Raw genomic sequence first — 22,241 nt, forward strand, 5'->3', positions numbered from 1 at the left:
CTAGTGGAGCGTAGTAATTACCAAATTAAGTCACCTCACAGGGTCTATATAATACTTAGAGAAAGGAATGTGTTAACATTTCCACTCATCTCAATGCCAGTTACTCGGCTGGTCCAGGACCTGTCCTGAAGTGATTTGAAATCTGCCATCTTTGGTCAATTGGTCGAGTATTACTGTTATTTGTGTTCTGTGTTTCAGTGAGTGATTTGAGGATTGTTCTGATGGGGAAGAATGTAACAGAAAACTGCAGCGTGGGAAACTTCATCTTAGGAAGAGCAGCGTTTGAGAATGAAGCACCACCTGCTGATGTAGAGCTGCACATTGAGAAACACAGAGGAAAATTGAAGGACAGAGACGTCAGAGTCATCAACGCTGCTCACCTGCTGCTCCCAAATCTGTCAAGCTCTCAGATCACACAGGGAGTGAAAGAGTGTGTGAATCTGTCTGCTCCTGGACCTCATGTGATCATACTTGTAATGCAGCAAAACGACTTCAGTGAGAAGGACAGAAATAGTGTGAAATATGTGCTGAATGAATTCAGTGATGAAGCTCTTAAACACACTCTAGTGTTGACTAATGAGGAAGAGATACACAATAACCGTATTCATCAATTCATAAAAGAGTGCAGAGGTGGACATCTTCAGTTTGATGAAAGAAATTCAGGATTGCTCTCTGGGATACTTGAGAGAGTGGAGAAGATAGATTCTCAAAGAAAACCAGGACCAATTTCTTGTCTGTGAGTTGTGTGAGGAAGCAGAAGAATCCTCATCAGTGGATAAAGAGCAGAGCAGATCTGGAGGTTCAGTCACAGCAGAAGAAGAGGAGGATTGTGATCACGAAGATGATGGAAAGATCAAAATCTCAAAGAGAAAAAGGGAGTTGCTGTACAAAGGAATACCTTGTGTAAGTTTTGTTGGCAAGAAAGTTAGTTTAGCCCACACATACACATCACCTCTCAAGAGATTAGAGAAAATGAAAATGGTTTATAATCATGGGCGTCGGAAGCACAAAAAAAAATGTGGGTTAGGTTAGGTTACTTTATTGATACCCGCAGGTAAATTTGTCTTGCAGTATGATGACATAGTGAGTAAAAGGCATCCGTATTGTCACGTACAGGAGATGAGGACCCAAAAGCAGAAGGTGATTTAAACAAAGTTTTAATTCAGTTCAGGGCAAAATAACTCAGGTGGCCACAAGGCATATAAATTCAACAGAAAGTCTCTGGCGTTTAGCTACAGCAAAACGTAAGGGAACAGAACTGTCCGGTCAGGAACAGCAATGGGAAATCCCCGGAGGTAGAGAGATAGGCTGGGTCCGAAGAGAGCAAGGAACGCCAAACCGTAGACCACTCACGTAGCTGGAGACTTTAAATAGAGCAGATCCGAGGTGATAATAAATCAGTCAGGAATCTACACGCATCAGACAGGACTAAGTCAGGACAGTGGTCAAACAAACAGGTACGTAACATCTAGGCAATAATCTGACGAAGGACCAGAGAAAGGAAGGACAAGAAATAGAGAAACCAATCAGAGAAAGTGGGGAACAGATGAGAATGAAAGAGATAATGAACAAGAATGTGAGTACGTAAGGAATGAGGTGATGAGAGACAGCTGAAAACGAATGAGTAAATGAATGCAAATGTGTGTGCGTAACAGAATGTAATAATGAGTGTGACCAGAAGAGGGAGAAAAGAGAAAGGAGAAAAAGGAAAGAGCCAGGATCATGACACGTATCACAAAACAAAACAAAACATAATAAACAATAAATAATAATTATTATTACATGATACATGTGCTCAAGGCCACCACTCCACCACTCAAGACTTAGTATATAAACCTGTACCTTCATATACAACTACACCTCCCTACATATCTACATATACTTATGCCTATATAAACATACATACACAGAAAAAACAACAAAAACAAGAAAAAAACCCTATTTGTTATTCAACACTGTTAAAACAGCAGGAATAAAGCTGCTTTTATACCGCTTTGTTCTGCACCTTGGGACTAAAAACCTCCGTCCAGAGGGAAGAAGCTTAAACTCACTGTGCAAAGGGTGGGAGTCATCGTTTAAAATAGAGGTAACCATCCTCTGTAACCCCCCCATCTGAAAAGGTAATGCAGGATTTAAAATGTTTTAAAAAGACATTAGGGCACAAATTTTGTAAATAAAGTGACCGTTTCGTTGGCTGTTTGTAAAAAAAAAAAAAAAATTCCAACATCGCGTCATATTACGTCACGAGAGGGAGACGTTTGCCGAGCTCTGTGTTGGCTCATTGCAGAATAGGTTGGTATTCAGTACGAGTCTGTGTATTTTCGGTAGTTTTCCTATTTCGATTTATCATCGTCATGATTAATTATTGTGTTCAGCCTGTCAGGTCATCGAGTCCACAGGCTTCCTAACAAAAAAAAAGGTTAGGAAACCTACCGGGTGGCGTTTTGTGCAGGTGAAGAGACGGGACTTCACTTCTGCATCTGCTCCGAAACATGTGTATAGTGTTCACTCAGATTATCATCCCGGCGATATGATGGAGTCAAACATTGTAATACTCGTGTAAATGATGATATTAAATGAATAAACATCCACACGCGATGCTTCTTTAACGTTGTTTTTACGTGAATCAATTTCAACATTGATGAATACAAAGTATGTACATTAACACAAATGCATACAGTCTCACACTTTTCAAAAAAGTTTGGAATTATGTGCTGGTAAATATTTTATTCATGCCGTGTATGTATTCAAGCTCACTCAACTACATGCTCATAACGTCATATACATCCTCACACTATCGGTGAATCGGCACGAAATAAACTCATAACACAGAATTAATGAATAAAGGATAACATGAAGTAACATTAGTTTCTGTTATTGGTGAGTATCAATAGGCTACTCCTAGAGAACCAATACCAGCTTTGCTATTGCCTGATACATGATAATAATCTTTACAGTATTGTGATCTGAAAACAGTGTTCATATCAATGTATATGTTCAGGTCAAGTCAATGTTCAGAAATTATTCATTATTATTATTATGTTTTTAACTATGCTGTATAGCTGTGTTTAGCAATGTGTTTGTTGTCAAACTCAAAAATGTGTATATTTTTAATGATAAAAAAATGCCATTATTTTATTTTAAAAAGTTAATAATTGGATTTTATTGAAAAAATATTTTAGTTTGTCTTGGATATTTTTTGATTATATCCGGTAACATTTTAAGCTGTCATTTGCTCATGTTACATTGAGCCCACTACCCCTTACAGATATAATTTTTTAATATATTTTTATTTATTTATCTGCATATCCATTTGGGAAAAAATAAACAGAAAAAAATGAATAACTTTAATAATAAACATTATTACTTACTGTTTAACATATTAGAGTGGAATTGTAATTCCTATTTCAATGTACATTAGATTATTTCTGTTGCACATTATATAATGACTGTTGAAGGTTTATTAATAGTTATTGTTGGGGTGATCATTGACAATTTTTATGTAACTAAACTAATGTCATGTTTGTTTCTCAGTGGGAGAGGATGTCTGTGCTTTGCCAAAGCTGAATGTGGTTGTGTGTGGGAGTGACAGAACATTAAAAGCCTCCATATCAAAGCTCATCCTGGACCAGAGAGACAGAAGATCGGAGCTCCGCTCAGAGTGTGTGAAGCTGGAAGGGGAAGTTCTTGGACGTCTGATCACTGTGGTGGAGCTTCCAGCTCTGACTCGACTCTCACAGGAGGAAGTGATGCGTCAGGGTCGCCGCTGTGTGTCCCTCTGTGATCCTGGAGTTCATGTTTTCCTCCTCATTATTCCTGATGGTCCACTTACTGATGAAGACAAAACAGAGCCAAAGGAGATCCAGAAAATATTCAGCTCTAAGATCAATAAACACATCATGGTCCTCATAATCCAGAAATCAGAGCACAAGACAGCAGAACTGAATGAAGCAGTGAAGTCTGTCATTGAGTGTTTTGGGGGAAGACATCATTTCCTTGAGCCGAACCCACAAGTGTCCATGTTGGTGAATAAACTGGAGAAGATGATGACAGAAAATAGTAGAATCTGTTTCTCCACAGAAACATTTTTGGATGCACAAACAGGGAAATTTGAAGAAATGAGGAAGAAAGTAATCTCATTTGAGACGCAGGTTCAGCAACAAGGTAATGATCAGAAAATGTGTGTCTCACACCCACTTTAAATGATAAAACATGTGGACAGAGGAGTAGTTACTCATTTACTCATTCACTACTGGAAAGTGCACATAATCTCAGTCAGACCATTGCACACACAATCTCCAAAAGACCAAGAGCAAGACCTAAACATAACCTGCTTTTTTCACCTTATTTGCAGCAACTTTATGGCTTTTATGCAGAATCTTTAAGCAGAATTTGGTTATGGTCCACCTAAATTATGGTGCTCAAAGATTTACAACCCTACACAGTAGCTGAAAAATTGTTTTGGAATCAGATCTCAACACCCACCAAACAGAGTTTAAGATCAGTTTCAGTCGGTCATAAAGAAATGATAGTTTGGAGAAGTAATTTCAGGAAATTTTCTGGGATGATGTGTTACAAATTTATATCACACAATTAAACATTTCCGTTATTGTCAAATTAATATTAAATTAATTTGATTTTGATTTCAATTTGTTATTTTGTATTAATAATAATTCTGATAGATGCTAAATGTTTTTGTCATTAAAAGACACTGTATCTAGTAGCATTACTGTAGCAGTTTTCTTCTTTTTTTTCAGATTTAAGAGAGGATTCAGATGATGAGGTGAGGATTGCCCTGCTGGGAAAAACTGGAGTTGGGAAGAGTGCAACAGGAAACAAAATCATAGGGAGAGATGCATTTAAAGAAGAGATGTCTCATAATTCAGTTACTAGAGAGTGTCAGAGAGAGACAGTTGAGATCGGTGGCAGACACATTACTGTGATTGATACTCCAGGACTATATGATACTTAAACTTAGTCATGAAGAAATCCAGACAGAAATCACCAACTGCATCTCCATGATCCTGCCAGGACCACATGTGTTTCTGTTACTGATACCACTGGGACGTTTCACTCAGGAGGAGGAAAACACTGTCAAGATCATTCAAGAGACTTTTGGTAAAAACTCCCTAATGTACACTATGGTGCTCTTCACCAGAGGAGATGATCTGAAGAAGAAGACCATTGACGAGTATCTGGGAAAACCAGGATCTGCTTTGAGGAACCTCGTTGGACAGTGTGGAAACAGATACCATGTGTTCAATAACAATGAGACTAGAGACCGTGTGCAGGTGTCTACATTACTGCAGAAAATCAATGACATGGTGACAGCAAATGGAGGGAGTTACTACTCATGTAAGAAGTTTAAGCAGATGGAAAGAGAAAAACAAGAAGCACAGATGAAGATGTTAATGGTTGAAGTGGATGAACTGAAGAGAGAGAGAGAAGAACTGCTGGCCAAACATAAAGAAGAGAAAGAGAAAATGAAGAGGAAGATGGAGGAAGAAAGACAGAATCATGATGCAGAGAAGAAAAGAAGAGAAGAAGAATTTGAGAAAAATAGGGAAAAAGAACAAAACATGTGGGATGAATGTTATCAGAGACTTAAAGAAGAGAGAGATGAAACCAAAAGAGAGAATGAGAGAATAGAAAGAGAGAAAGAATGTCTTCAGGTCAAATATGAATCAGAAACAGAAAAGATGAAGAAGAAAGAAACACAGAATCATGATGCAGAGAGGAAGAGAAGAGAAGAATTTGAGAAAAAGAGGGAGAAAGAACAAACCATGTGGGATGAATTTTATCAGATACTTAAAGAAGACAGAGATAAAATCAAAAGAGAGAAAAAGAAAATAGAAAGAGAGAAAGAAGAACTGCTGGCCAAACATGAATCGGAAACAGAAAAGATGAAGAGGATGATGGAGGAAGAAAGGCAGAATCATGCCACAGAGAAGAAGAGAAGAGAAGAAGAATTTGAGAAAAAGAGGGAGAAAGAACAAAACATGTGGGATGAATGTTATCAGATACTTAAAGAAGAGCGAGAGGAAATCAAAAGAGAGAATGAGAAAATAGAAAGAGAGAAAGAAGATCTTCAGGCCAAACATGAAGTAGAAATAGGAAAGATTAAGATGGAGGAAGAAATCCAACTTCACAACACAGAGAAGAGGAGAAGAGAAGAAGAATTCAGAAAGAGTGAAGAACAATACAAAAGAGAACAAGAGAAACTGGAGACAAAGTTACAAGAGGAAAGACAGAGGAGAGAAGAGGAGGATGAGAAGAGGACGAAGAAAGAACAAAACATGAGGGATCAATGTGATGAGAACATTAAGAGAGAGAGAGAGGAAATTAAAAGAGAAAAGGAAAGGATAGAAAGAGAGAAAGAAGATCTCAATGCCAAATATAAAGCAGCATTAGAAAAGATGGAGGAACAAAGATGGAATCACAACAGTGAGAGGAGGAGAAGAGAGGAACAATTTAGTGAAAATGAAGAACGATACAAAAAACGATAAAAGAAAAAGAGGAACAAATGCAGAAACGTCAGAAGGAAATGCTAAAACAGATGCAAGATGAGAGGAGGAAGAGGGAAGAAGAACAACAAAATTTGATAAAACAACATGAGATACTCACAAAAGAAATCCAGAATGAGAAATATCTAAGAGAACAACAATGTAAGATTAATGAAGACAAAATGAAGGAAATGGAACAACAGAAGCAAGATGAACTAATGAGACTAAAACCAGTGGACTATGAAGAAGACAGAAGAAAAGAAATGGAGAACATGAAAATGTCCTGCACTCAAACAGCCTCTTCTCTACAGGTAAGTGATCAATGAAAATCACGGGTCAGGGGCATTTAGAGGACTAAGAGTTTTAGAACCATTAGAGCCGGGACACACCAAGCCGTCGGTTGACCATTGGGTTTTTTAGGGTTGGTCAGCTTAGGTTTTTTTGGTGTGTTCTGCACCGTTGGCTCTATTCGTACGCTGATTCCGACACGGCTGCTAAGCTCGTCAGTGAGAGAGATCAATCTGATTGGCTGTTCAGCTTAGCAAATCAGCGCACAAAAGAAAAAAAGGAACTGACAAAAGCAAACAAACGACGCAGTTAAGAGGGAACACACTACAGATGCTTGTCATTTGAACAGTGGATTATTTTAATTATAACCAAGGGCTGACAATGCCAGTGACACCATAGCAGACATAACTGATAAAGCTACACAAATCAGTCTGTTATGAGCGCTGCTTGCTTTATATATCCAATAGTAATGCGGTAGATCCGTGGGTCAAGTAATAAAAACAACTTTCCAATTAATCACGGGAGAGATAAATCATTGTGTTGATTTTAAAATAAAGACATGGAACTCATTCCATAGTAAAAACGCAACGAACATCCGTCACTCTTTTACTTTGTTTTCAACTTATATCTCTTCAGGGAAAACCAATCAAGAAAAACATATGTCTAGAGCGCCACCTAGTGGTCATTATATAAAACAAAGGGAAAAAAAACGACATGTGATATTGCTTCAAAACTTCATTTTTTTTGCAATCGACGACAATCAAGACGACCATTATTTGTTTCACCTTATTATTTCCATGGTGATGTATAATGTCTGTCATGTGACTCACTTTTATTTAGTAGGGCTCGGGCGTATGACGTCATTACTTTGCGTGGCGGCCATGTTGATGGCCTCATTTGCTGCTACTCGGACTACTGCGCACTGTTTATAGACGTGCTCCCTCTCAGTCGTGTGTCTTAATTTGGCGTTATTATTGGAAACCATGGTAAACCGTTGCTGCATTGTGGGGTGTAACACTAGATCACATAATCGCCATGGGAAAAAGTTCGAAAATGGATTAACTTTCCACCGCTTTCCTGCTTGGAGACGCAACTACGGAGACCAAGTATCCGAGGTAACAAAGAGTCGTCGGCTCGCTTGGATCGCGGCTGTAAGACAAACTGTTACCTGGGGATATGGTGTTGGCTGATCGCGGCTTTGACATAAAGGACAGTGTGGGACTTATGTGTACCGAGGTAAAGATCCCTACTTTCACAAAAGAACGCTGTCAGCTGGATGCAAGAGATGTGGGGAGCACAAGAAAAAATGCCCACCTCCGAATTCACGTGGAAAGGGTGATTTGTAACCGTCCGCAACAAGTACACTATTTTGTCAGATAAAGTACCGATTCACATGGTGTTGCCAAGCAAGGACGAAGACATGACATTCCTCTATAAGATTGTGTCTGTATGTTGTGCTCTGACAAACATGAGCCCTAGCGTTGTGCTGAAATAAATGTGCATTAAATACAGCCTTAAGTGTCTGTTGCATCCATATCCACAATCTTCACAATAAATATACTTAAATCAGTATAATGTGCAAAAGCAAGAAGTGTCACACAATCGCAATAACCGTATAATGTGCAAAAGCAAGAAGTGTCACACAATCGCAATAACCGTATAATGTGTAAAAGCAAGAAGTGTCACACAATCATATATTTTTCAGTGTTTATTTGCAAGTAGTGCAACCTGAGAACACAGAACGATGCAGAATGCTTCAAGGTAAAAGGTTAACGTTACATAGGCTTCATGATCTGCAGCTCCTGAACCCATCCATTTGTGAACTGCAAATTTCATATGAATCCAAACCGTTAATAGTTCCAATTTTGTCCATATACCGGTCCCTGGCTTCCCTATTTAACATATCCCGGTAAATTCCACATCCTTTTCGGGATTTTAACATAGTTTTTCTTTCTCCCAACTCTGCTTCTCCTCGTTCGATTTGCTGTATGTTTACATTCGCGAGGCCATCAACATGGCCGCCACGTCCCAGAATGCAACGCAGCGCCCGAGCCCTGTTTTTGCTTTTTCTTTTCAAAATATTCACAAACTTGCTTACCATGTCATCAACTATCTGATATTCCGATTCTCAAATACGTGTTAGTAAGTGTGTTTTGTCGCTTAAAAACCTTTATTAATGATCTGTAACGTGAGATGGGCGCCGCCATGTTTGCTCGCATCGCGGTTCAGAGAGTCCTGTCAGTCAGATTTACATCACGTGAATTCATCAGTTTCTCCCGAAATACATATTAGTAAGTGGCCGGTGAACTGGGAGAAGAATAGAGAAAACTTTATAGTTACTTACACAATGTGTATCTGTTATGAATAAAACACGTCAGAAAATTATATTTGAATGGATTGTTATTGCTGCTTTCATAAACACCAGTCTGTATTTTACAAACTCTAAATGTATTGTTTTAATAGTACTTATGTGTATTTAAATGTTTTAAACCTAAAATAAACATTATGTGGATGAAAACACTGAATAGTTGTGATATACGTCAAGCGCTGAGTGCGTCTCTCTCTCTCTCGCTGACTCAGCGCCAGCCAAAGCATGAAAGCACAGTTTGAATCTTGAATCTGTGGGACCATACTCTCAGGGGCACAGAAATAAAAATCCCATATGTGAGAACGTACCACTCAAAGGGTTAACAGAACTTATTCTGATAAAAGTGTTTAAAGCTTAATTTTACACTGAGAATTTGAATAAATGTAATGTGACAATGAGGTGCGGATATCTAAATCAGAGAAAATCATAGGTTCGGGTGGGTGACAGGTGGATGATTTATTTTTAACAGCGCATTCAGAAGATGTAGATCTCTAATCCACAGTTCCAGCTCTTCAAGTTACCATTTTATATACAGACTACTGCCACCTGCTGGTATGGGAGAGTTTTGTCCTCTCACAAAATGCACGGGCTAGTTGGCCATTGGCTGTAGTCTGTGCGGTGTGTTCAAGCGCAACTTTTTTTGCGACGTAAGGGGATGCCACAGTCTGCTTTCATCAGACTGTGTTCTTTGCCATAGGTTACCTTAAGTGTTAAGTGTCACGTTTAACACAAAGGAAAACTGGTGCGAGGTCTCAAGTGCAGGAGAATAGAAATTTATTATAAAATAAAACATAAACTCAAAACAAAACCCACGAGGGGGAAAAAAAAAACATAACATAACAGAAAACTGAACATACCAGGGAATCACAGGGAACGGAGGACGTAGACATTACAACGTAACCACAAAGACTGTGAGCACATGGGAACTATATAAAGGGGAAGAAATCAGGAGGGAACAGGTGGAGGAAATCAAACACTAATCAGATAACAAGAGGGAGGGATCAAACAATGACAGAGGCACATGGCCACACTAACAAAACCCACATGTGCACACAAGACAGGACAGGCATGTGACATAACCCCCTCTCTACGGAGCGGCTACCAGACGCTCCATCAGCAGAGGGCGGGGCAAGAAAGACAGACCAGGGAGGGACAGACGAAGAGGGACAGACCAGGGCGGCACGGGAGGAACGGACCAGGGCGGGACGGGAGGGACGGACCAGGGCGGGACTGACCAGGGCGGCACGGACCAGAGCGGCACGGGAGGGACGGACCAGAGCGGCACGGGAGGAACGGACCAGGGCGGGACGGGAGGGACGGACCAGGGCGGGACTGACCAGAGCGGCACGGGAGGGACGGACCAGAGCGGCACGGGAGGGACGGACCAGGGCGGGACGGACCAGGGCGGGACGGGAGGGACGGACCAGGGCGGGACGGGAGGGACGGACCAGGGCGGGACGGGAGGGACGGACCAGGACGGGACGGGAGGGACAGACAAGGGAGAAACAGAAAAGGAAGGGGAAAACAAGGGAGAGACGGGGATCACAAAAAGTTCAGGCGGCCGGGGGGGCCGGGGACACCAGCAGAGTTCAGGCGGCCTGCAGAGTTCAGGCGGCCGGGACGGCCAAGGTGGCCAGCAGAGTTCAGGCGGCCAGCAGAGTTCAGGCGGCCAGCAGAGTTCAGGCGGCCGGGACGGCCAAGGTGGCCAGCAGAGTTCAGGCGGCCAGCAGAGTTCAGGCGGCCGGGACGGCCAAGGTGGCCAGCAGAGTTCAGGCGGCCGGGACGGCCGGGGTGGCCAGCAGAGTTCAGGCGGCCTGCAGAGTTCAGGCGGCCGGGACGGCCAAGGTGGCCAGCAGAGTTCAGGCGGCCAGCAGAGTTCAGGCGGCCAGCAGAGTTCAGGCGGCCGGGACGGCCAAGGTGGCCAGCAGAGTTCAGGCGGCCAGCAGAGTTCAGGCGGCCAGCAGAGTTCAGGCGGCCGGGACGGCCAAGGTGGCCAGCAGAGTTCAGGCGGCCGGGACAGCCAGGGTGGCCAGCAGAGTTCAGGCGGCCAGCAGAGTTCAGGCGGCCAGCAGAGTTCAGGCGGCCAGCAGAGTTCAGGCGGCCAGCAGAGTTCAGGCGGCCGGGACGGCCAGCAGAGTTCAGGCGGCCGGGACGGCCAGGGTGGCCAGCAGAGTTCAGGCGGCCGGGACGGCCAGGGTGGCCAGCAGAGTTCAGGCGGCCGGGACGGCCGGGGTGGCCAGCAGAGTTCAGGCGGCCAGCAGAGTTCTGGCGGCCAGCAGAGTTCAGGCTGCCAGCAGAGTTCAGGCTGCCAGCAGAGTTCAGGCGGCCAGCAGAGTTCAGGCGGCCAGCAGAGTTCAGGCGGCCAGCAGAGTTCAGGCGGCCGGGACGGCCAGGGTGGCCAGCAGAGTTCAGGCGGCCGGGACGGCCAGGGTGGCCAGCAGAGTTCAGGCGGCCGGGACGGCCAAGGTGGCCAGCAGAGTTCAGGCGGGCGGGACGGCCAGGGTGGCCAGCAGAGTTCAGGCGGCCAGCAGAGTTCAGGCGGCGCAGGAAGAGCAGGGCGCCGGGGCGGCGCGTGGAGAGCAGGGCGCCGGGGCGGCGCGGGGAGAGCAGGGCGCCGGGGCGGCGCGGGAAGAGCCGGGCGCCGGGGCGGCGCGGGAAGAGCAGGGCGCCGAGGCGGCGCGGGAAGAGCAGGGCGCCGGGGCGGCGCGGGAAGAGCAGGGAGCCGGGGCGGCGCGGGAAGAGCAGGGAGCCGGGGCGGCGCGGGAAGAGGACCATCGGCACAGGGATCACCGGCACAGAGACCACCGGAATATGATCCACCGGAACACGATCCACCAGAACACGATCCACCGGCACAGGGACCACCGGCACAGGGACCACCGGCACAGGGACCACCGGCACAGGGACCACCGGCACAGGGACCACAGGGACCACCGGCACAGGGACCACCGGAACAGGGACCACCGGAACACGATCCACCGGCACAGGGACCACCGGCACACGATCCACCGGAACAGGGACCACCGGAACACGATCCACCGGCACAGGGACCACCGGAACAGTCACGGAGCGTGCTTTCCCTCTCCTCCTCCGCTTACGGACCCCAGGGACAGGATCCACCGGAATGGGGTCCACCGGAGCTGAGACCACTGGAGTGGAGGCCACCGGAGCAGAGACCACCGGAACACGATCCACCAGAACTGGGACCACCGGAACACGATCCACCGGAACTGGGACCACCGGAACATGATCCCTCCTTCTCCATACCTGAGTCCATGGAGGGCTGGGGCTTCCACTGTTTTATGTGAATGTGTTCATTACAGAAAGATGAAACTGGTCAAAAGCCAAAGGTTGGACCAAAAACCAATCAACAGCTTGAAGAACTCTATGATAGATTAGATCTGACAAAAAGACGTCAAGATAAAATGAAAAGAGCAGACATTCTAGAAATCACCAAGTCATCATTTCAGTCTCAGAAACCACAGGAAGAGAATGAACTGGTAAACTCATTCCTTCAAAAGCTGATGAACATGGACTACAGAGCAAGAGAAACAGTCATACAACACAGGAAGAAAGAAGATAATGACACTGATATTCACCTAATGGATGTTCAGATGGCTGTGTTTCATTGTGCTGATGGTTTCCTGAAGCAGCTGATAGTGACTAAACTCTCACAGTGTCAGCATTCACTGCCTCTGCTTGTTCCTGATCCATTCACTCAAGAGATTGAGTTTCCTCTCTGGACATTTAGACAAATCAACAAGAGCTGGAAGAAGACCGACTCCAACAATGAGATCATCAGTCAAACTCAGGCGGTCTACAAGGCTGAGACTCCAATGGTGGCTTTGTTCAGGTTTGGATCAGTGTCTTCATCCAAGTCTCAGCTGATGAACAGCCTCATCAATGAGAAACATGACACATTCTTCCACAGGAACTGCTCAGGGAGCAGCAGAACCAGAATCCTGATGGATGGAGTGGTGGAGATCGCCTGGTACTGCCCTTCTGGGTAAAAGACTGACGCGTATGATGACTGTGTTGCTTTCTGTAATCTTCATGGTGATGCAGCAGCCAATGAGAATGTCCTCTTCTTACCTGATTTTGGACAGAAGAACCACTACAAGGGTTTGGTGAGATCACTCTTCAAATCTCCTCAACCTCTCATTTGTCTGCTCACTGACAATCACTGTGACGAAACTGAACTGGGAAATGGAAAATTCATAGTTGGTCTTTTGAACAAAAACCAGTCTGATGTATCTAACCAGATAAAGGAGACAATCAGAGTGAGTTTGAGCAAACATAAAATGACCTTCAAACTTGAAGATGTGGCCAAACACACAGGAATCAGAGTAGATGAGGAGGATCCAGAGTGCTGGAGAGGGAAAGAGGCAGCGGTCCAGATCATGGGATTACTGAGAGGAAAGGATCCATCAACAGTGAAAGAAACAAACCTGCCCTGTCAGGGGAAACTGTGGCATGACTGGTGTAAAATCAACAAAGAGCTGCATCATCTAGAAGGAGAAAATCTAGAGGAAGATAAAAGTACCAAACTGAAGAACATGAGAGAAATAAGAGAAAAGCAGATGGAACAGGGTTTAAAAGATTTTATGAGGACATTTATTGAAACAATGAAATCACAGAGTGACAATGAAAACAAATATTTCCTCAGATGGATGATGAACCTGTTGGATGACTTCACTTCAGAGAAGCTCTGTGATTTTCATAAGGAATATGACAAGAAATGGCACGAAGTCTCGACACTGAAAAAAAATCCTAACAATCTAGATACACTGAAGCCTGAACAAACAAACCTGGAAAACATATCAGAGCAAATCAATAGAACAACGTTTGGCATGGAGCACATCATGAGAGAGTTTGGTCAGATCTATGAATCTTGGTCATCTGTGAAGAAGAACAAGAAAGGCCTGCAGTTTGACTTCTGTTCTCTCTCAAGTCTTGCAGCAGAGATGATGATTTCTGGATTTCCAATGGAGCTGATGGATGGAGATGCTGCTCATGTTCCTCTCACCTGTGTCACTGCTGTTCTAGATGAACTTGTGAAGAAACTGGGAGAGCAGACCAGAATCTTTGTGCTGTCAGTTTTAGGTATTCAGAGCTCTGGGAAATCCACCATGTTGAATGCCATGTTTGGACTGCAGTTTGCCGTCAGTGCTGGCAGATGCACCAGAGGAGCTTTCATGCAGCTGGTCAAAGTGTCAGAGGAGATGAAAACAGAGCTGAAGTTCGACTTTATTCTGGTTGTTGATACTGAAGGCCTACGTGCACCAGAACTGGCTGGAAGGTCAACAACACATCGTGACAATGAAATGGCCACATTTGTTGTTGGTCTTGGTAATATGACCCTGATCAACATCTTTTGAGAAAACCCATCTGAGATGCAGGACATTCTTCAGATTGTTGTTCAGGCCTTCCTGAGGATGAAGAACGTCAGACTGAGTCCCAGTTGTATGTTTGTGCATCAGAATGTCTCAGATATCACAGCTGGAGAGAAAAACATGGAGGGAAGGAGACGACTGCAGGAGAAACTGGATGAAATGACCAAAATCGCTGCTAAAGAGGAAGTCTGTGAGGCAGAAGGATTCGGTGATGTGATTGCGTTTGATGTACAGAATGATGTGAAGTATTTTGCTCAGCTCTGGGAGGGCAGCCCACCCATGGCACCACCAAACCCAAACTACTGCGAGAACATTCAAGAACTGAAGCAAAGTATTCTTACACACGCTTCACAATCAGATGGCATAATGCTGACGCACCTAAGAGACCGCATTCAAGATCTCTGGGAGGCTTTGCTTAATGAACAATTTGTGTTCAGCTTCAAAAATTCCCAGGAAATCGCAGCATATAAGAAACTAGAGACCGAATACAGCAAGTGGGCCTGGAGTCTTCGGAGTGCCATACTGGAGATTGAAAACAGACTACACAATAAAATAGAAAATGAAGCAATAAATGACATTGAAGAATTTCTTCTTGAAAGAGAACTGAATACAAAAAGTGAAGAAGTGAAAAAGACGATGTCTGATTTCTTTAAGAAAGACAGAGATGCATCTGTACTGAATCAGTGGAAAGCTTCATTTGAGATAAAAATCAAACAGCTTCAAGAAAACATTGTGAGAGAAACTAAGAGGAAACTAAATGGGGTTCTTCAGCAGCGTCACCTGAAGAAAAAGATGGATGCTCAGAGGACACATCATGAAAACACACTCTTTGAAAAGAGCAAAGAACTTGCTTTAAAATTCAAAGATCAAGCAAATGATGAAAATGTCATGAAAACACAGTTTGATTCCTTTTGGAAACAACAGACAGCTGAGATCATCAGAGACACTCCTTTAGTCAAAGATATTGACATACTAGGAGATGTGACAATGCTCTTCAATGAGACGTATGCAAGTCTCCCTTTAGACCGAATGAAAGAGAGCAGTAAGCAAAAAGATATGATCTGTTTGCCAAGTTATTCAAAATACGTACATTTGAAGAAATCAAGTGGAATTACAGCACCTTTAAAAAATGCGTACAAAGGAGCTAAAGAGATGATGGGTCTTGTTTTATCTAAAGAGGATGAAGCCCAGATAAGAGCCTTAATCACAGATATCACTGAACACACAGAAGAAATGATTCAGTCGTTTAAAATTGCAAAGATGGGCTACAACAACAGTTGCATTCAACAACTCGTAGATTACATAAAGGCAAGATTAATGCAGCATGAGGAAGGGACAAATGTAAAATATGTGTTCAAGAGTGAATTCTTCGTGGATCTGGGGCCTCATTTATAAACGTTGCGTACGCACAAAAGAAGGCGTACGCCGCTCTCTACGCAATAATTGGTATTTATAAAAAGCAAACTTGACGGGAAAATGTGCGGTCCTTCACGCAAGCTCTGACCCAGGCGTACGCACAAAAACGGGTGAAATGAGAAATGGCGACACCATCGGCAGATGAAGAAACACGAGAAAGTGTGTGAAACTGTAGAGCGTTGTGTAAAAGAAATGGCTATACTGCCTCTCATAAATAATGAAGACTTCACAAAGCAAGTCTTACAATTAACAGCCTACACGAACACCCGTTAATCGATCTGCAGTGTAAAACAAACAAAATCAAACGAAAATTACACTCAAATGCAAATTAACACATATTTGCAAAGAGAAAAGTGAAATATGTTCTGCAATAATATTGCCATGTTATGCAATTCATCCTCATAAATAATATGGTAAACAGAACGAAATAATGTAGCCTACAAAACTGATATTCTCGTCAATGTGTCCGTCAGGCGGAGCAGATATAGATGCAATTAGATATTAGATATAGATAGATAGATAGATAGATAGATAGATAGATAGATAGATAGATAGATAGATAGATAGATAGATAGATAGATAGATAGATAGATAGATAGATAGATAGATAGATAGATAGATTTATTAATTGTCCGCTGAGGAAAGTTGTTTTCATAGTGAAAATGTATTCATCAACTATGGAATCATATGCGTATGCCTTTAGTTTGTTTTATTTTTGATAAAATAACGTATGACGTATGTCTCAATCATTCAGAAAACTGCAAGAAATTTCATTTGCACTGAACTATTTCCCATTTCCACGTAGATAATAGGGATAGGGATTAATAGGGATTCCCCAATAATTGCCGGCAGTCTCTCATCAAGAGGCTCAGCTCCGGTGTCCCTTTCCCTACCCGTGGCAGATACACTCTGGCGATGGAGCACTAGACGCTTTTTTGCCTCGACTTTGATGTCCGACCATTTCTTTTTTATTTCGGCCATGGTCAGATGTTGTGAGGCTTCAGCATTTACGGCGTCTGCAACCTTTTGCCACTCAAGTGCCTTTTTGGCAATAGTAATGCCCACACTGTGCCCTCCAACAAAATTGTTCTCCTCTTTTCCACCTCGCCAACGATAACTTCTACTTCGCATTGAGTGAAGTTACGTTTTTTTGATTTCCTCTCTGTGTTTGCCATGATTTCACAAATTATGAATATTAACTTGTGGGCGTTTCACAGACTATTTATGGGCAACTATGGGCGTGACATGAAGCCGCAAAAGCTGCGCTACTTTTAGAATTGATTGTGATTTATTAAGGGAAAACTGCGTAGGATGTGCGTGCGCGCGGTTTTATAAATCTGAATATTTCTGTGCGTACGCACGTCCTATGTTTCATCCGTACGCCACTTCTGACGCAAATACTACGCAAAGTTTTATAAATGAGGCCCCTGGTGTTTTGCTAATGTCACAGAGCAAACAAGACATTCACTGATCAACACAAAATGTTTAGGGAAGCCAATGATCCTGTTCTTTATTTTGAAAGAAAGAGTGAAGAGTACTACAGGATTTTCCAGAAATATTGTCAAGGAACAACATCAGCTGCTATTTTTGGTGAATTTGTTTGTAATAAACTTAAAGAGCCCATTCAGCAGAAAGTCTTCAAAAAAACTGCCAGAGATTTAGCAGATGAAATGAGGACAAACTGTGAATCACTAAATGGAAACCGATCAAACCTGGAGAAACACATCCTGAGGACACTGGCAGAAGAGGAGGATTTCAAAGCATACATGACCTACATTTACAATCCCAAAAAACACTTCAATAAATTCATCAGAGATGAAGTCAGTCAGTACATCACTGAACGATTTGAAGATAGTGTTCGACCCAAGATGGAAAACAGCATTAAACTGCTGGAGCAGAAGATCACAAACGCAGCACATGAATCCACCAAACATGTTAAAGAGGTCAATGGAGATGCTGATCTGTGGTTGTGTCAATTCACACAACAGCTCTCTGATGTGCTGGTTTTCTCTCTAAATGACCTCACTGGAGTTAATCATGATGGTGTTGAAGTCAGCTTCCTAGATGATGTGATAATGAAAAAACTTCCTTCTATAATGTCTGACATACAACATACATTCAGCACAGAAACGTTTCCAGTTAAGCTGAATTACATGTTCAGACCAGATGAGCTTCTGATCAATCACTTCTGTGACTGCTGTTGGGTTCAGTGTCCTTTCTGTGCAGCCATCTGCACCAACACAATAGAAGGCCACGCTAAAGATCACAGTGTTCCTTTCCATCGTAATCTTGGACTGAAAGGGTGGAGTTACAGCGAAACAAAAAACCTATGTACCGAAATCTGCACATCAGCAGTAGCCAGTGATGGATCTTTCTATCCAAATAGCTCAGATGTTAGTATCCCCATGAAGGAATACAGAAAAGGAGGTCCTGAATTTGCTGCATGGAGTATCACCCCGGATCTCTCTGAGCTGCCGTACTGGAAGTGGTTTGTGTGCAGATTCCAGGAAGATCTGGAAAATTTCTATGAAGAAACCTACCAGGGGAAGGGCAAGATTCCAGATGAATGGAGAAAATACTCTAAAGAGGAAGCTATTGAGAGTCTGGATAAATACATTTAATGGAACAATTAACAAGGACTCTGATACACAATACACAGCTGAAATGAGATTATGTCCATACTTCAGTGAATGTGGCATATGCTGAACTAAATATAGCAAACCGAATCTGCTCAAAGAAGTTCACAGAATAGATTCAACATTTAAAAGAACAATATAATCAAAGTTTTCTGTTCTACACATCAGTAACTGATATATACTTTAAAGACACTGATTTTTTTAAGAATATAACATTTACATTTTGATTTCATTAATTTCCTTTCTCACAAGTTTGTTTTCTGTAGATCTATTTCAAGATGTATTTTTACTGCTCCACACATTTTCAGATACACATCTACAAGAAAATTCCATTCCACTATATTAACATAAAAAAATATACATGATTGTGAGAATAATACTTACTTTTCATTCTCATATTAAGTAGAAAAGTACTGGCTGTGCATTCCACTTACATACTGTACCATGTCTCTCCTTCCCTGCTTCTTATCTATGGAGAAATCCTTGCTTGGTGATGTAATGGCAAAAATTAATTCGTCGACATCACTAATAAGAGACAAACCATAATCCAATTGTCTTTATAAAGATTTATTTTCCTTGCAAGGAAGAGCCACGGTCAAACGCAGCCGCTCGAGGCTACCTTGAGTGTGAACTGGAGACACAAAGAAGCCACAAGCTTCTTATACCCCCAATGTCTAAATAACCCCCTCAGTAATTTCCCATACATCTGGCGAAACCCACTGAAGGTTTCGCCTTGAGCAATTAAAAGCAAGAAACACAATGGTCCTTCATCTGTAACAACAGACAGAGTATCACATACTCTTAATCAGCATATCTATTCAAACGCATAGATGCTAGTCAGGAATTCCAATTCCAGGAGCCATGAAAGATAAAAGGGACAATGTATGGCTTCCACAGGTGAGGCCTCTTTGATCTGACTTATTTAAAACACAATAGAGAAAACAGGTCTGGAAGATTAAATCTTCTGTGATTAAATTTTTCCCCAACAATTTCCCCCTTTTATCATTCTTTGATAACTTTCAAAAAAGAAAAATTTTAAATGTGTATATAATAAAAATAGAAGTAGTAATAATAGTCACTCATCACATTCATTAAAACTGGGTAACAGCAACCTGTCGAGTCTTTCTGTGGCATGAAATGGTTTCTGTCACCACAAACCCAAATTACAGCATGCGAAGTGTCACTTGGTTTGCTAAACGTACAGGTAAAACCTGTTGTGATACTGCCTATCACCGCTGTGCAGTTCCCTGTGGTCGAATTCTTGATGTCAATTCTGACTCTGCAGTCAGAACACCCTGCTTTCACGTTCAGCTTCAGTCTCGTGAGCACACGAACACATCTCCTTGAACATGCATCACTCTCAATTTTGTAATCAACATGTCTGTGTGGTTGTACCGCTGCGTTCTCTTTCGAGCAGACGTTGGATGTTTTGTTGGAATCTTCCCTTGCTCGATGTCCGCTGCAGCTCTAAGCACCACCTACTGGATTCTGTAGGCTTGAAATAGGGTTTAACTTGAAAACTGGTTGGCTCAGCACCACGTTGTGCCAGTGTCTCTGCTCCTGAGATGATAACGGCAAATGATGTTTATATATCTGCCCGCACAGACGTTTTCCTCCTGCTTCTCTCTCTCCTCTTGGCTCCTCCTCCCCGATCACTGTTGGGACCTTTCTGCAATGGCTCGCATGCACCCACGTCGCTCTCTCCGCTACTTTGACCGCAGTGTCGTCAGAAGCCTGACAAAAGGCCCTAGCCGCCTTTCCGCCTTCCAGCTTTTCGTACTCAGGTCCTGTTTTACCACGTGATCTCCTGGCTTGATGTTGTGCAAGGGAGTCTCAGCCGGTTTCCCCTGAGCAGTTTTCGCCTGCACACATACACCAGACAACAGAGAAGACATTTCTTTGCAATAATTCACAATTCTATTGATGCAAGCTATTGTTTACCCCCTTCCATTCCCATGAATGGTGGTCTTCCAAAAAATGTCTCAAACGGGCTCAGATTTACTAAAGGCCTTTTCTCGTTTTCATGTATTTCAATATGCATCAAAATGCGAAATTTTCAGCAAATATTGTAACCCCCTTATAAACTTCATTCATTTGAGTACCATTACCATTACCATTCCCCCTTTGGCTGCAGGCTCGCCCATGCAGCCATTTATCATAATCATTGAAAATATTGTTGAGGTAAACAAGGCTTGCCATCACTTCTTGTCTAGACGCCATTTTGCACATTCACACATCATTCATAAGTTTCCAGCCACGTCTCCACAGGTGCTTCTCCGCTGCTGTGGCAAATGCCTGCATACTCTGTAAGGAAATCAAAGCATTTGTGTTAGTTTCAGATAATAAAATGCATTCTGGTTCCTTTGACTGCTGTGCTGCCGCGGCCTTCGCAGCCGCATCTGCTCTCACGGTTTCCTGTTGAAATAAACTCTTTGTTGTTAGTTACGCTGCGCATTTAAGTCTTAACTTGAAAGTTTCCCATAAACATACTGAAAATATCCAATAAAATGAAAGACAAATCCGTATTTCATCTCTGTAAGCCGGGCTAAGTCAGTAATCACTGTCACTGCTCTCCCATCATGTTAGGGGTGTGTGATACCTACAAAATTCAAACATGCCAACTTTCTGCTATCAACCGTTTGACGACACACACATCCCTAGGCCAGACCCACAGTCACTCCTCAGAGACTAAACACTTTAGAAAACATATATGAAAAACCAACAATCAGTGGTTCTTTTGATTAATCAAAATCATAACAGACCTTTTTGGCATTCACTCAAACTCAAACTAAACAATACAAATAAGTAAGATAGATAATAATCCATCTTAGCGCCTTAAATCTCTACATAAAACATCCTTCAGTTTACATTTTGTGCTTTGCCCACAGTTTCTCACTGTGCATCACATTCTTATCAACCTTCCTTCAGTCAGTCATTTCAACACAATTCTTCACAAACTTCCCTACTTACTATTTCCAACAGAACCATTTTCACTCATCATAGCCCACCTCATATTTAACCATTAACAAATATAAATCTAAATTTGTTAATGTTAAATATACTTCATCAAAATGACAAAATTATCAATTCGTATTACGTTCAATCAGCTCGTTCACTCATCTTTATCTCGTGACATCATACTTAATCATACTCAATACCCAATTCTTTATCAAAATCTTTTCAGCTCCTGTTATCAATAAACAAAATTAATTAATTAATCAATTAGGATTTCTTTTAAAGTACCCTTTTCTCCATGCCCTGTCCATTAAAACTCCTCTTATATCATGTAATTTGGCAGTGATTCTTATCATCAAACTTGCCACATCAATTTCTTTAACGCTGGTTAAAACCAGTCTCTATTTTAAAAAGCATTCATATTTCAATATCCATTTTAGCCTAATTTGACTTTGATTGTTCACAATCCCTGTCAGAAATCCTAATTTTTTATTTTTATTTTCTATTTATTTTTTGTTTCCTGTATGAATCAAAATATGTCTAGAAGTTATCTAGATATTCTTTTAGAAGTTATCTTTTTGGTTCGCCCTCCGGCCTTTCGTAAATATGAGTGAGTCTCTAGATCATTTGGATAGTGACTTCAGTTAAATTGTCATTTTGTCTCTTAATTAATCCAAAGATA

General features: G+C 42.3%; 1 pseudogene across 1 annotated transcript; it reads left to right on the forward strand.

Annotated features, from left to right (window-relative positions):
- Positions 1-221: 221 nt before the first annotated feature.
- On the forward strand, positions 222-18,589 carry LOC307117273 (interferon-induced very large GTPase 1-like; annotated as a pseudogene). Its single transcript has 6 exons — positions 222-600; positions 3,535-4,164; positions 4,758-6,309; positions 6,801-6,814; positions 12,483-15,954; positions 17,419-18,589. The product of its transcript is annotated as an interferon-induced very large GTPase 1-like (transcript).
- The last annotated feature ends 3,652 nt before the right edge of the window (positions 18,590-22,241 follow it).

The sequence above is a fragment of the Gobio gobio genome (genome assembly GCF_949357685.1).
Source record: "Gobio gobio genome assembly, chromosome: 21".
NCBI lineage: Eukaryota > Metazoa > Chordata > Actinopteri > Cypriniformes > Gobionidae > Gobio > Gobio gobio.